We start from the raw sequence: 14,679 nt of genomic DNA on the forward strand, positions 1-14,679 counted from the left end.
AATAGAACTGATTAGTTTTTGGCGATGATCGTGAAATGTTAAAGGGATGAAATGGACCAAAAACAAAATTTTTGCTCGATTTTGTAGCCGCTCTGTAGGTCGCAATAATAGTCCGATCGGCGCGAAATTTTAAACGTAGTTTTCGTTTGAGATGAAGAAGTAGCGTGCAAGTCAACGGTATGATCGGATAATATTTAGCGGGTTAAATTGATCAAAACTTTTGTGTGAAAATTGGTAAAATTTCTAATGCACATCTTATAACTTTATCCCAAGAAGACGCGTTTCGCCCAAATATGTTTCATATGTTATCTTAATAAAATTGATTATAACATAGTTTAATGTTACATTTTCAAATGAGAACAAAATTCTTGCACATATAGTATTGCATTAGTTACTGTTTTACATTTATTGCTTTAGAACAAATATATGTATGTAGATTATTATTTCAACATGTTATTGTTTTCTTTATTACTTAATAAATGTATACATTTAAATAAAAGTTATCATTTATCAAAAGCTAGCCCGGAAAGCTAGTGCACAGGGATAGTGGTATAGGGTATCACATGGTCGGCCCCGTCCGACTATAGTCTGTTCTTACTTGTTTCATAGTAGGCTGTGTTACTAACCCGACGCCCAAACCCAAGTTTTTAACGTTCTTATGGGTGAACGCGCGGCACATGTTAGCTCACTACCTTTAACGGGTGTTAAAGGCAGTTCCCCAGGTGACACCACGGGGAGGTCCGTGTCCACTTGAGATGAAAGAGGGACCAAGATAAATCCTGGGCTTTGCCATGTTAAAACCGGTCAGGACCGTTGCTTGGTATCTTCCATCCCCTACGTCACCCGCGTAAAATACACAGTCTCCATAAAAAGTACGAAGATTCCAGGTGCAGGTTCGCAGATCATGGTCTTTACAACGTCTGCGGTGGTCGTCAACTTTAGTGAGGTTTGGTTTACTTTTTCTTTGTTTTTTCATAGTAGTATATTTTTATCCGAAATATTTAAGGAACGTATTCTGTTGATGGAGGCCAAAAACAGAAACGTCTGATATCTGTCTAAAGTAAAAATAGTCAGCTGTTTAAATAAACATCTTTAAAAATACCTCAATATGTGTCATACATCTTTTATTAAGAAAATATTGTTAAGCAATAAATTAGCCAATCTACAGACACGCCTACACTTACAAAACTATATGCTACTACCCACATACATATGTAAATGTGTATATATTATTCTACCAAAGTAGTTTCTTTATTATGTACGTACGTATGTACATCCGACCGACCGTTCGTCTGCATTTTCAAGTAATATCCGGTTTCACTTTATATTAAAACAAATGGTCCGCTCAGCAATTAACGGTTTGGTAAAGCTAAATTTAGCACATTTTTGTTTTAACTCAAATCAGCCATTCAACCAACGAACCACACCCGTGATCCAAAAGTCACGAAATCGCAGAAAAAAAATTGGAAACAAAACAAAAAAAGAAGTGAATAATAAATAAACAATAACACAAATTATCGTCACATTTTAAAATACTAATCACGTGTACGATGGTCGTAGTAACCGGTTCTGAAAGTGGTTGGAAAGGTTTGGAAAAATTCCACAACGTTTTGTTTTGCGTATTTTGTTGGAATGTTGTTAAATGTTTACAGAAATAATGTAGAATTATTGTAATTATAACAATGAAAAAAAAAAAACAAAACAAAGGTGAATGCTGTTGTGAACATAGCATAGCCGAAGGGTGGGTGGGGAATACCTGTTGTTATTGTTCTAGAAGTTATATCATGGTCATGTCCATGACTTTAACACGTTTTTATTATGTAAGTGGATTTGAATGAATATTTGTTTAATTAATGACGTCAATTAATCAAATCAAACTGTTCCTGAACTCAAGGTAAATGAATTTTTTTTTTGTAAGAATGACTTTATACGCCACAACGTAACCATTTATAGCCTGAGACATTTAATAGCAGATGAACCAATATAGTTACAGTCGCACTATCGAAATCAATATTTTTTTCATAAATGAACATCGATTACTTCTAAGCTATGCCCCGGAAGTGCATCATTCCTGCAATTCAATTGCAACGGTCTCCGCAAGAAGGTCAGCGAAAATGTAGATGGTTACAACGTTTTGTGGAAGGATCGTACAAGAAGCAGAGGAGGAGGATGACTTGCCTTTTTTATACACAAGTCTGTCCAGTAAAGAAGTAACTCCATTGAGCTTGAGTCTAGTGACCAATAAATTTAATATATGTGGGGGTAGCTGTAATGTTTGGGACTGCTGAGATAGTGCTGCCTAAATTGTACATACCGCCGATGAATAGATGACAATAAGAGTCTGGTGCTAGGGGACTTTAATGTCTACCATGAGCTTTGGCATTCCGTCCTAGGCAATTACCAAAGGGGTGCAGCACTGTCCGAGCGAATTGAATTCAGAATTCAAAAACCCGTAGATTGAAGGAGGGAGTTTCCCAAAGCTGGCTGATATCTCTGGATACCCAACACTTTAGAGTTGTGCCAAAGGAACTATTTGGAACTATCTAGTTCCTTTCGCAGTTCCAACGGCCCACATTTTTTCTTTGAACAAACTGCGTATACTTACTTTCACACGTTATATTTCATGATGTTACTCATACGTTTTGGAACTAGTACAAGGAACTAGAAACTAGATTGCCCAACTCTACAACACTTGTCTGCATGTGGATTGGGACCTCACGACAAGGTACATTTCTTGAACTGCCTAGATAACCCCACTCACCTGCACCCGGCTTCTTTACAGACACAGCCAGTCCAGATTTTTGAATTTGGACACAGAGAATCAGATAACAGAAAAAGATATACGAACGAACATAATTGCGTTGCAACAAAAAAAAAAAAAAAAAAAAAAATCAGGACCTTTTCAAATATTTGTAAAAAAATTCAAGACCTTTTGAAAATAATTTTAAGAAATCCAAGATCTTCTAAAAATATCCACGACCTTCTGAAAATGTTTTTAAAAAATCCAAGATCTTCTGAAAATATCCACGACCTTCTGAAAATGTTTTTAAAAAATCCACGACCTTCTGAAAATATTTTTAAAAAATCCACGACCTTCTGAAAATATTTTTAAAAAATCCACGACATTCTGAAATTTTTTTTTTTAAAAATTCAACGATATTCTAAAAATATTTTTAAAAAAATTCACGACCTTCTGAAAATATTTTTAAGAAATCCATGATTTTTTTAATCCACTACCTTCTGAAAATATTTGAAGAAATCCACGACCTCTGAAAATATTTTTAAAAAATCCTCGACCTTCTGAAAATATTTTTTAAAAATCGACGACCTTCTAAAAATATGTTTTAAATTTATTATATTTATAATATTTTTTTATTTTTAAAAATCCACGACCTTCTGAAAATATTTTTAAAAAATCGACGACCTTCTGAAAATATTTTTAAAAAATCCACGGCCTTCTAAAAAAATTTTAAAAAAAATATTTAAAGAAATCCACGACCTTCTGAAAATATTTTTAGAAATCCACGACCTCTGAAAATATATTTTTAAAAAATCCTCGACCTTCTGAAATATTTTTAAAAAAATCCACGACCTTCTACAAATATTTTTACAAAATCCACGACATTCTGAAAATTTTTTTAAAAATTCACGACCTTCTGAAAATATTTTTAAAAATCCACGACCTTCTGAAAATATTTTTAAAAAATCCACGACCTTCTGAAAATATTTAAAAAAAAATCCACAACTTTCTGAAAATGTTTTTAAAAAATCCACGACCATCTGAAAATATTTAAAAAAAATTCAAGACCTCTTGAAAATAGTTTTAAAAAAATTCTGGACCTTCCGAAAATATTTTTAAAAAATCCACGACCTTCTGAAAATATTTTTAAAAAATCGACGACCTTCTGAAAATATTTTTAAAAAATCCACGGCCTTCTGAAAAAATTTAAAAAAAATATTTTAAGAAATCCACGACCTTCTGAAAATATTTTAAGAAATCCACGACCTTCTGAAAGTATTTTATGTAATCCACGACCTTCTGAAAATATTTTAAGAAATCCACGACCTCTGAAAATATATTTTTAAAAAATCCTCGACGTTCTGAAATATTTTTAAAAAAATCCACGACCTTTTAAAAATATTTTTACAAAATCCACGACATTCTGAAATTTTTTTTTAAAAATTCACGACCTTCTGAAAATTTTTTTTAACAATTCACGACCTTCTGAAAATATTTTTAAAAATCCACGACCTTCTGAAAATATTTTTAAAAATCCACGACCTTCTGAAAATATTTAAAAAAAAATCCACAACTTTCTGAAAATGTTTTTAAAACGACCATCTGAAAATATTTAAAAAAATTCAAGACCTCTTGAAAATAGTTTTAAAAAAATTCTGGACCTTCCGAAAATATTTTTAAAAAATCCACGGCCTTCTGAAAAAATTTAAAAAAAATATTTTAAGAAATCCACGACCTTCTGAAAATATTTTATGTAATCCACGACCTTCTGAAAATATTTTAAGAAATCCACGACCTTCTGAAAATATTTTAAGAAATCCACGACCTTCTGAAAATATTTTATGTAATCCACGACCTTCTGAAAATATTTTAAGAAATCCACGACCTCTGAAAATATATTTTTAAAAAATCCTCGACCTTCTGAAATATTTTTAAAAAAATCCACGACCTTCTAAAAATATTTTTACAAAATCCACGACATTCTGAAATTTTTTTTAAAAATTCACGACCTTCTGAAAATATTTTTAAAAATCCACGACCTTCTGAAAATATTTTTAAAAAATCCACGACCTTCTGAAAATATTTTAGAAAAAATCCACAACTTTCTGAAAATGTTTTTAAAAAATCCACGACCATCTGAAAATATTTAAAAAAAAAAATGAAGACCTCTTGTAAATAGTTTTAAAAAATCGACGACCTTCTGAAAATATTTTTAAAAAATCCACGGCCTTCTAAAAAAATTTTAAAAAAAATATTTAAAGAAATCCACGACCTTCTGAAAATATTTTATGTAATCCACGACCTTCTGAAAATATTTTAAGAAATCCACGACCTCTGAAAATATATTTTTAAAAAATCCTCGACCTTCTGAAATATTTTTAAAAAAATCCACGACCTTCTAAAAATATTTTTACAAAATCCACGACATTCTGAAATTTTTTTTTAAAAATTCACGACCTTCTGAAAATATTTTTAAAAATCCACGACCTTCTGAAAATATTTTTAAAAAATCCACGACCTTCTGAAAATATTTAAAAAAAAAATCCACAACTTTCTGAAAATGTGTTTAAAACGACCATCTGAAAATATTTAAAAAAATTCAAGACCTCTTGAAAATAGTTTTAAAAAAATTCTGGACCTTCCGAAAATATTTTTAAAAAATCCACGACCTTCTGAAAATATTTTTAAAATATCGACGACCTTCTGAAAATATTTTTAAAAAAATTCTGGACCTTCCGAAAATATTTTTAAAAAATCCACGACCTTCTGAAATTATTTTTAAAATATCGACGACCTTCTGAAAATATTTTTAAAAAATCCACGGCTTTCTGAAAAAATTTAAAAAAAAATATTTTAAGAAATCCACGACCTTCTGAAAATATTTTTTGTAATCCACGACCTTCTGAAAATATTTTTTGTAATCCACGACCTTCTGAAAATATTTTAAGAAATCCACGACCTCTGAAAATATATTTTTAAAAAATCCTCGACCTTCTGAAATATTTTTAAAAAAATCCACGACCTTATAAAAATATTTTTACAAAATCCACGACATTCTGAAAATGTTTTTAAAAATTCACGACCTTCTGAAAATATTTTTAAAAATCCACGACCTTCTGAAAATATTTTTAAAAAATCCACGACCTTCTGAAAATATTTAAAAAAAATCCACAACTTTCTGAAAATGTTTTTAAAAAATCCACGACCATCTGAAAATATTTAAAAAAAATTCAAGACCTCTTGAAAATAGTTTTAAAAAATATTCTAAGCCTTCCGAAAATATTTTTAAAAAATCCACGACCTTCTGAAAATATTTTTAAAAAATTCACGACCTTCTGAAAATATTTTTAAAAAATTCAAGACCTTCTGAAAATATTTAAAAAAAAAAAAATCCACGACTTTCTGAAAATATTTTTAAAAAATCCACGACTATCTGAAAATATTTTTAAAAAATTCAAGACCTTCTGAAAATATTTTTAAAAAAAATCCACGACTTTCTGAAAATATTTTTAAAAAATCCACGACTATCTGAAAATATTTTTAAAAAAAATTAGGACCTCTTGAAAATAATTTTAAAAAAATTCTGAACCTTCTGAAAATATTTTTATAGAATCCACGATCTTCTGAAAATAGTTTTAAAAAATCTACGACCTTCTGAAAATATTTTTAAAAAATTCACGACCTTCTGAAAATATTTTTAAAAATCCACGACCTTCTGAAAATACTTTTAAAAAATCCACGACCTTCTGAAAATATTTTAAAAAAATCCACAACTTTCTGAAAATGTTTAAAAAAAAATCCACGACCATCTGAAAATATTTAAAAAAATTCAAGACCTCTTGAAAATAGTTTTAAAAAATTCTGGACCTTCTGAAAATATTTTTAAAAAATCCACGACCTTCTGAAAATATTTTTAAAAAATCCACGACATTCTGAAAATATTTAAAAAAAATTCACGACCTTCTGAAAATATTTTTAAAAATCCACGACCTTCTGAAAATATTTTTAAAAAATCCACGACCTTCTGAAAATATTTTAAAAAAAATCCACAACTTTCTGAAAATGTTTTTAAAAAATCCACGACCATCTGAAAATATTTAAAAAAAATTCAAGACCTCTTGAAAATAGTTTTAAAAAAAATTCTGGACCTTCCGAAAATATTTTTAAAAAATCCACGACCTTCTGAAAATTTTTTTAAAAAATTCACGACCTTCTGAAAGTATTTTTAAAAAATTCACGACCTTCTGAAAATATTTTTAAAAATCCACGACCTTCTGAAAATATTTTTAAAAAATTCAAGACCTTCTGAAAATATTTTTAAAAAAAAATCCACGACTTTCTGAAAATATTTTTAAAAAATCCACGACTATCTGAAAATATTTTTAAAAAAATTCAGGACCTCTTGAAAATAATTTTAAAAAAATTCTGGACCTTCTGAAAATATTTTTATAGAATCCACGATCTTCTGAAAATATTTTTAAAAAATCTACGACCTTCTGAAAATATTTTTAAAAAATTCACGACCTTCTGAAAATATTTTTAAAAATCCACGACCTTCTGAAAATATTTTTAAAAAATCCACGACCTTCTGAAAATATTTTAAAAAAAATCCACAACTTTCTGAAAATGTTTTTAAAAAATCCACGACCATCTGAAAATATTTAAAAAAAAATTCAAGACCTCTTGAAAATAGTTTTTAAAAAATTCACGACCTTCTGAAAGTATTTTTAAAAAATTCACGACCTTCTGAAAATATTTTTAAAAATCCACGACCTTCTGAAAATATTTTTAAAAAATTCAAGACCTTCTGAAAATATTTTTAAAAAAAAAATCCACGACTTTTTGAAAATATTTTTAAAAAATCCACGACTATCTGAAAATATTTTTAAAAAATTCAAGACCTTCTGAAAATATTTTTAAAAAAAAATCCACGACTTTCTGAAAATATTTTTAAAAAATCCACGACTATCTGAAAATATTTTTAAAAAAATTCAGGACCTCTTGAAAATAATTTTAAAAAAATTCTGGACCTTCTGAAAATATTTTTATAGAATCCACGATCTTCTGAAAATATTTTTAAAAAATCTACGACCTTCTGAAAATATTTTTAAAAAATTCACGACCTTCTGAAAATATTTTAAAAAATCGACGACATTTTTCTGAAAATATTTTTAAAAAATCTACGACCTTCTGAAAATATTTTAAAAAAAATCCACAACTTTCTGAAAATGTTTTTAAAAAATCCACGACCATCTGAAAATATTTAAAATAAAATTTAAGACCTCTTGAAAATAGTTTTAAAAAAATTCTGGACCTTCTGAAAATATTTTTAAAAAATCCACGACCTTCTGAAAATTTGTTTAAAAAATCTATTACTTCCGAAAATATTTTTAAAAAATCCACGACCTTCTGAAAATATTTAAAAAAAATTCACGACCTTCTGAAAATATTTTTAAAAATCCACGACCTTCTGAAAATATTTTTAAAAAATTCAAGACCTTCTGAAAATATTTTTAAAAAAAATCCACGACTTTCTGAAAATATTTTTAAAAAATCCACGACTATCTGAAAATATTTTTAAAAAAATTCAGGCCGTCTAGAAAATAATTTTAAAAAAAATCTTTTAAAAAATCTACGACCTTCTTAAAATATTTTTAAAAAATTCACGACCTTCTGAAAGTATTTTTAAAAATCCACGACCTTCTGAAAATATTTTTAAAAAATCCACGACTTTCTGAAAATATTTTTAAAAAATCCACGACCTTCTGAAAATATTCTTAAAAAATCTACGACCTTCTATATTTTTAAAAATCCACGACTTTCCAAAAATATTTTTAAAAAATCAACGATCTTCTGAAAATATTTTTAAAAAATCCACGACCTTCTGAAAATATTTTTAAAAAATCCTGGACCTTCTGAAAATATTTTTAAAAAATCCTAGACCTTCTGAAAATATTTTTAAAAAATCCACGACTTTCTGAAAATATTTTTAATAATTCACGACCTTCTGAACATATGTTTAAGAAAATCACTACTTCCTGAAAATATTTTTAAGAAAATCACTACTTCTTGAAAATATTTTTAAAAAATACACGACCTTCTGAAAATACTTTTAAAAAATCCACGACCTTCTGAAAATACTTTTAAGAAATCTACGACTCTCTAAAAATAGTTTTAAAAAATCCATGACCTCCTAAAAATAGTTTTAAAAAATCCACGACCTCCTAAAAATTTTTAAAAAAATCCACGACCTTCTGAAAATATTTTTAAAAAATCCAAGACCTTCTGAAATTATTTTTTAAAAAATCCAGGACCTTCTGAAATATTTTTAAAAAATCCACGACTATCTGAATATATTGTTAAAAAATCCACGACCTCCGGAAAATATTTCTAAAAAATCCACGACCTTCTGAAATTTTTTAAAAAAATCTACAACCTTCTGGAAATATTTTGAAGAAAATCACGACGTTCTGAAAATATTTTTAAGAAATTCACGACGTTCTGAAAATATTTTTAAAAAATCGACGACATTTTTCTGAAAATATTTTTAAAAAATCCACGACCTTCTGAAAATATTTTTAAGAAATTTACGACCTTCTGAAAATATTTTTTAAAAGAATCTGCGACGCGGTTTATGTTGTGACCTGAGCACCTCCTCAGGTGGCTCCAGTTATAGCAAACGTTGTTTCCAAATGAGATGGAGTTTTCCCACAATCCGTCTATTAAACACTGAGCAAATCCAGATTCTAGAACCGGTATTATGTTTCATGTCGGCTTGAATTTCGAGAATGGCGAGCAATATTGCCGTCATATTTTGTGCACCTGTGGAAAAAACTTCCGGTAGACAGCTGTCGCTGTGTTGAAATCTCTGGTCAATTGTCGGTTACTGTCCTCTTTAGTTCCTGCTAAAAATGAGTTACTCAGAGAGTAACTCAAAAAATATATTTTGCAGAAAACGCATCAACTCGAAAAAATATTACGCAAAAAATAAAATAATTACATACTCTGTATTTTGCATAGAGCTTACCAGATATCAGTGCAAAATTTCCATGCAGGAGGAAGCAGTTAAAAAATAATAGCTTCGTTCCAGAAGTAAAAAGTTTTTGCACATTTAACACATTTTGCACATTTTTCCCCAAAATGCGTTCCGTACACCTAAAAAGTTGCAAAATGTTCACTTCACTTTGAACAAAAATGGCGCTGAATAGATTTCTCTTTAGAAACTTTTTACACGACAAATTTTGGCGAGCAAAAATGTGCAACATGTTTGCCCGTTTCTGATTGGCTGATACGCCGACTTTAACATTTGTTCCAGTTTTCTTGATGTTTCTGCCATTTTTCTATTCCCGTACATTTTGGAAAAATGTGTATGTGGATCTCATTTTCGACAGTTTACTCTTTTGACACTGTTATCTATCAAAATTACTGGAACAAAGCTAATATAAGAATCCCTCCGTCTTGTCTGAACGAATTCCTTTCGCAGAAAATACGAACAGAATTTGAAGTTGTTGGAATATTTGTTCCGCTTTGATTGACATTTCACGAATTGTGTTTGTCAAAATAGAAATGATATGTGAATTTTATTTTTAGATCACAAACTATTATTGTAGCCATTCACGTTTATTTGTTTATTGAGATGGGTGCTAAAAATACCATAAACAAATTTAGAAAAAGGCCAAAAATTAATTAGCATCATAAAAGATATAACTTTAATTGAGATTTTTTTTTGTTTTAAAGTGTCATTTGTCTTCTTATCTACATATGTATCTCAAAGAACACATCTATCAGATAAAGTTACAGCCTTCACACATTCCAAATAGCCATTAATGGTGTTCAAGAGATTTTGTTTGCTTTTGATATGACTGATGCCTTACAAACATTGTCATCTACCACGAACATGAATCCTAATCAGAATAAAAAAAGTCTTAAAAAAGTTAAATTAATTTCTTCTACTCTTTTCCAAAATTATATCCTCAATTTTTAAATGGAACAGTTTTATTTGTAGTTTAGGGTTTTCTTTTGTCGTTTTCATTTTGTGGTGGTAATTGGCCAAACATGTGACTGACAGTTCTTTGAATTTTTTCTTGTTTATTTTTTATCAAACCGTGAGAAGACAGCTTGTAAATCATAACTTAACGCGTGCTAAAACAAAACAATATACTGTCCGATAAAAATGTTTAAATAGTTGCTGATGTTCTCTGATGTCAGAATGCTTCTGCATACGTCTGTGGCTATGTTAAACAAAGCACTGTTTTGTTTTTCGTACATAAAAATAATTTGGAACGGAAATGAACAGCTAATCGGTAATTTTTCTAACTCTACTTCTATGGTGAATTTTCGAGAAATAATCATAAAGATGATGTGAATGGGCGGAAAAAGGTTCAAACATGGCAAAGCCCCTTTCATCTCAAGTGGACTGGTTCATACCATCGTCGTATGAACCACGAACTGTACCAGCCGACTGATATTGATATAGTAAAACTTATCGAACCAACGAAAACCCTATTTAGGGAGAACCCTATTTAGTCCAAACTTTGCACATCTCATCCTTTCAAATATAGATCAGCTTCGAATATTGTTGTTGTAACAGTGTTTATTATTATGTTTGCATGTTCGTTCTTCTGTTCAATATGGCTCTGGGTCTATCTCCAGTTCCAGGAAAGTGGCTGCTTCGATGGGATGGAAACACAAATCCACTGGAGTTAGATGAGTAGGTTTCGCTGGGCAGTTGAAAAGGTGTTTTGCGTCGTGCGGGCCCATGCAGCATACTGGACACATTTCTTGCACGGCGCAGTCGATTTCCGCCCAATAAGAATTTAGGCGACTGCAATATCCCGAGTGTAGTTGAGCCAAAACTACTCTAGTTTGTCGCGGCAGCTGACGCTCCTCAGCTGCGATAGGTGGGGATGTATTTTAAGGACTTTGTTCACACTATATGCTTATGGTCTTAGCAACTGCATCCGTGTGAATACTATTTAAACCTGCTTGATATGCCCTCTCTAGAGAATGAATATCCTTTCTGATATGCCTGAATGTATCGGGCCTAGCCAGCAGATGGTCATTGGGATGGCTCTCACGGTAACACCCAAGCAAGTACTGCAACGAAAGCATATCATTGTGTAGCTTTACTGGAAGAATCTTTGCCTCCTCATGTAGATGGTCCTCTGAGGTCTTGAGGAGGCACTCTGTTGCTGTTCTCAGTGCGGCATTCTGGCAGGTTTCAATCTTTTTCCAAATCGTATCACATAATCCCGGGCTGGCGCCGCATAGCTTACCACAGATCGACCTATCGCGTTATATGTGGTCAACAAGGTTTCTTTATCTGCACACAAAGTGCTGCCGGCTAGGGACTTGAGGACCTTGTTACTACTTTGCAGTTTGTCGCAGATAGCTGTGGGATGCGCGCACAACTTGAAAGTAGTGTCGAATGTGATCCCTAAAATTTTGGTGCAGTTTGTGGTCGGAATTCTGCTACCGTCGATCACGACATTCAATTCTCTTCCAAACTGCGCTGTCCATGTGGTGAACAGAGTGGCTGTTAATTTTGTGGCGGAAATCTGTATATTCCTCGAATGGAAAAAGGTGGTAAGATCGGTTAAATATTTGTTCAGTCCCTCACAGATGTCATCAGGATAGGTACCTGACGCCAGGATCGTGCAATCATCCGCATACGTTACGACCTCGATGCCGTCTGGGTGTGGCGAAATACAGGAGAGGTAAAGGTTAAACAGTTCCGGAGATATCATCCAATCTTGGAACTCCCTGTTTCACTCTACGGGGTTCGGACTTCTTGTTCCTGAATTCCACGTACGTCTGGCGTCCACACATATAATTGACTATCCAACGTTTCAAGCTTGGCCGGATGGTTGTCTGCTCAATATCCTCTAACAGCATGGAGTGCCTGACTGTATCAAAGGCTTTTTATAAGTCATGCGCCACCATCACTGTTCTATCGCATGGCCGTCTCTGGTTGAGTCCTTGAGAAATACATGTGGTAATGGCGTGCAACGCAGTTGTCGTGCTGTGCTGCTTATGGAATCCATGTTTATGATCGGCAACTATTTCTGATACTGGGGAGGACTACGGCCTACAGGGTCTTTGCTACGTGCGACAAAAGCGAAATCGGCCTGTACGATTCACTTTTGCTGGCATCCTTGCCGGGCTTCCGTAGTGGGACCACCCTGCCCATTTTCCATACTTCGGGAACAATGATGGTAGATAGCGACAAGTTGAGAACTTTAGTGAGATACTCCACTCCCGTCTCATCCAGCTGCTTCAGCATTACCATGGAGATTCCATCAGGGCCCAACGCTTTGGAAGATTTAGCGTTCCTGATGGCATTGACAACATCATCCATTGTAAACTGAGGTGGTTCATCCTCGGCAGGAAGAAATCTTATGCGACGTAATACTCTTCTCTTCACCCTGTCACTCGCGGGGTGATCGACAAACTTTCGATTGAAATAACTTGCGCACCTCTTCGGATCAGTCAACGTAACGTCGCCAAACGTGTCTGAGGTCCTATCTTCCCTGCTTCCAGGGTTCGAGAGTGACTTAACCGCTGCCCACAAATCACCAATACCGGCTCCAATGTTGCAACTCTTCAGATGATTTGACCACTTGTTATTTTATTATTTATTCCCGCCGACCACCTGTTCACTTCCAGTGTCAGTTCCCTGACTCTGGGGTCATTGGGGTTGGCTCGACGAAGCTCATCCCGCTCATTTGCTAATCCCGTCGCCTCTGCTGGGAAGTTTGGTTTTACTTCGGGTATTCGACCAGCAGGGATATGGCGAGCGCCTGCAGCAGTGATGATGTCTCGGAACGTCCTTTCCACTAACCGAACATCAGAAGGAATGGGCAGTTCTCTGAAGCGGTGATTGGCGAACTCTCTGAAACTCGGTCAATCAGCTTTCTTATGATTGACGAATGTGCGGCGTTCAGAGGTGATGAAATCGGGTGGTCTGCCAATGAAGACATTTATGAGGAGATGATTTGATCCAAGGGAAATGACGGGTTGCAAGGTAACGTCATTTGTCAGACCAGGTGACACGATGGTTATGTCTGGCGAACTGTGACACTCGTCTCGAATTCTGATAGGTGCGTCCTCATTTACCGTGCAAAATGTAGAGCTATCAATCTGTTCAGCCAGCGCTGTACCCCTCTGGTCGTTTCCGAGGACCGAATGTCACATCTCATGATGCACATTAAAGTCCCCCAGGACCAGCCGATTATGACCTTCCAAAAGCGGGCTAATGTCGGGCTCGTAATACGAGATACTGCTATTTCTCGGCGGGATGTATACGTTCAGCTACTCGATCTCGGCAGTTCCACACCTGACTGCTACCCCCCTACATTCCAAGTACGGGTCATTAGAGACAGGCTCAAGCGAGATATGTCTGTATTGGACAGACTGGTGCAACAGGAAAGCTAATCCTCCACCTCCACTTCTGGTGCGATCCTTCCTTAGCACGTTGTAACCATCACAACGTTGTAAGCTACAGTTGTTGTTGTTGAGCTTGGTTTCTTGCAGCGCAGCGACCTTGATATTTCTCCGACTCATGAAATCTACTATTTCCTCGATCTTACCTCGGAGTCAATTGCAATTAAATTGCATAAAGGATGCATTTTCCGGGATTGGGACAACAATGGCTGGTGTTAAAGGCTGCATGTGCGGTTGTTGTCGTGGGGACTGCTGGGGAGTCTCATAATCAGACGACGAGGAAGTTTCGTAATCCGATGGCGACACACTGGGGACTGTATTCACGCAGCATGCAGCAACATAGTCCCTGTCGTAGTTCCTCACCCCTTAGATGCACCCACTCCTGACATCTATTGCATCTCACCGAAGGCTGGATGTGGGTGAAGATGCGGATGTGACAAACCGAGCACAAATATATTGGTCCTGGGTTTTCCTCCGTCCTGGCACGGACCAAAAGA

The sequence above is a fragment of the Musca autumnalis genome, unplaced genomic scaffold (assembly GCF_047663935.1).
Source record: "Musca autumnalis isolate F117 unplaced genomic scaffold, ASM4766393v1 scaffold_1, whole genome shotgun sequence".
Lineage (NCBI taxonomy): Eukaryota > Metazoa > Arthropoda > Insecta > Diptera > Muscidae > Musca > Musca autumnalis.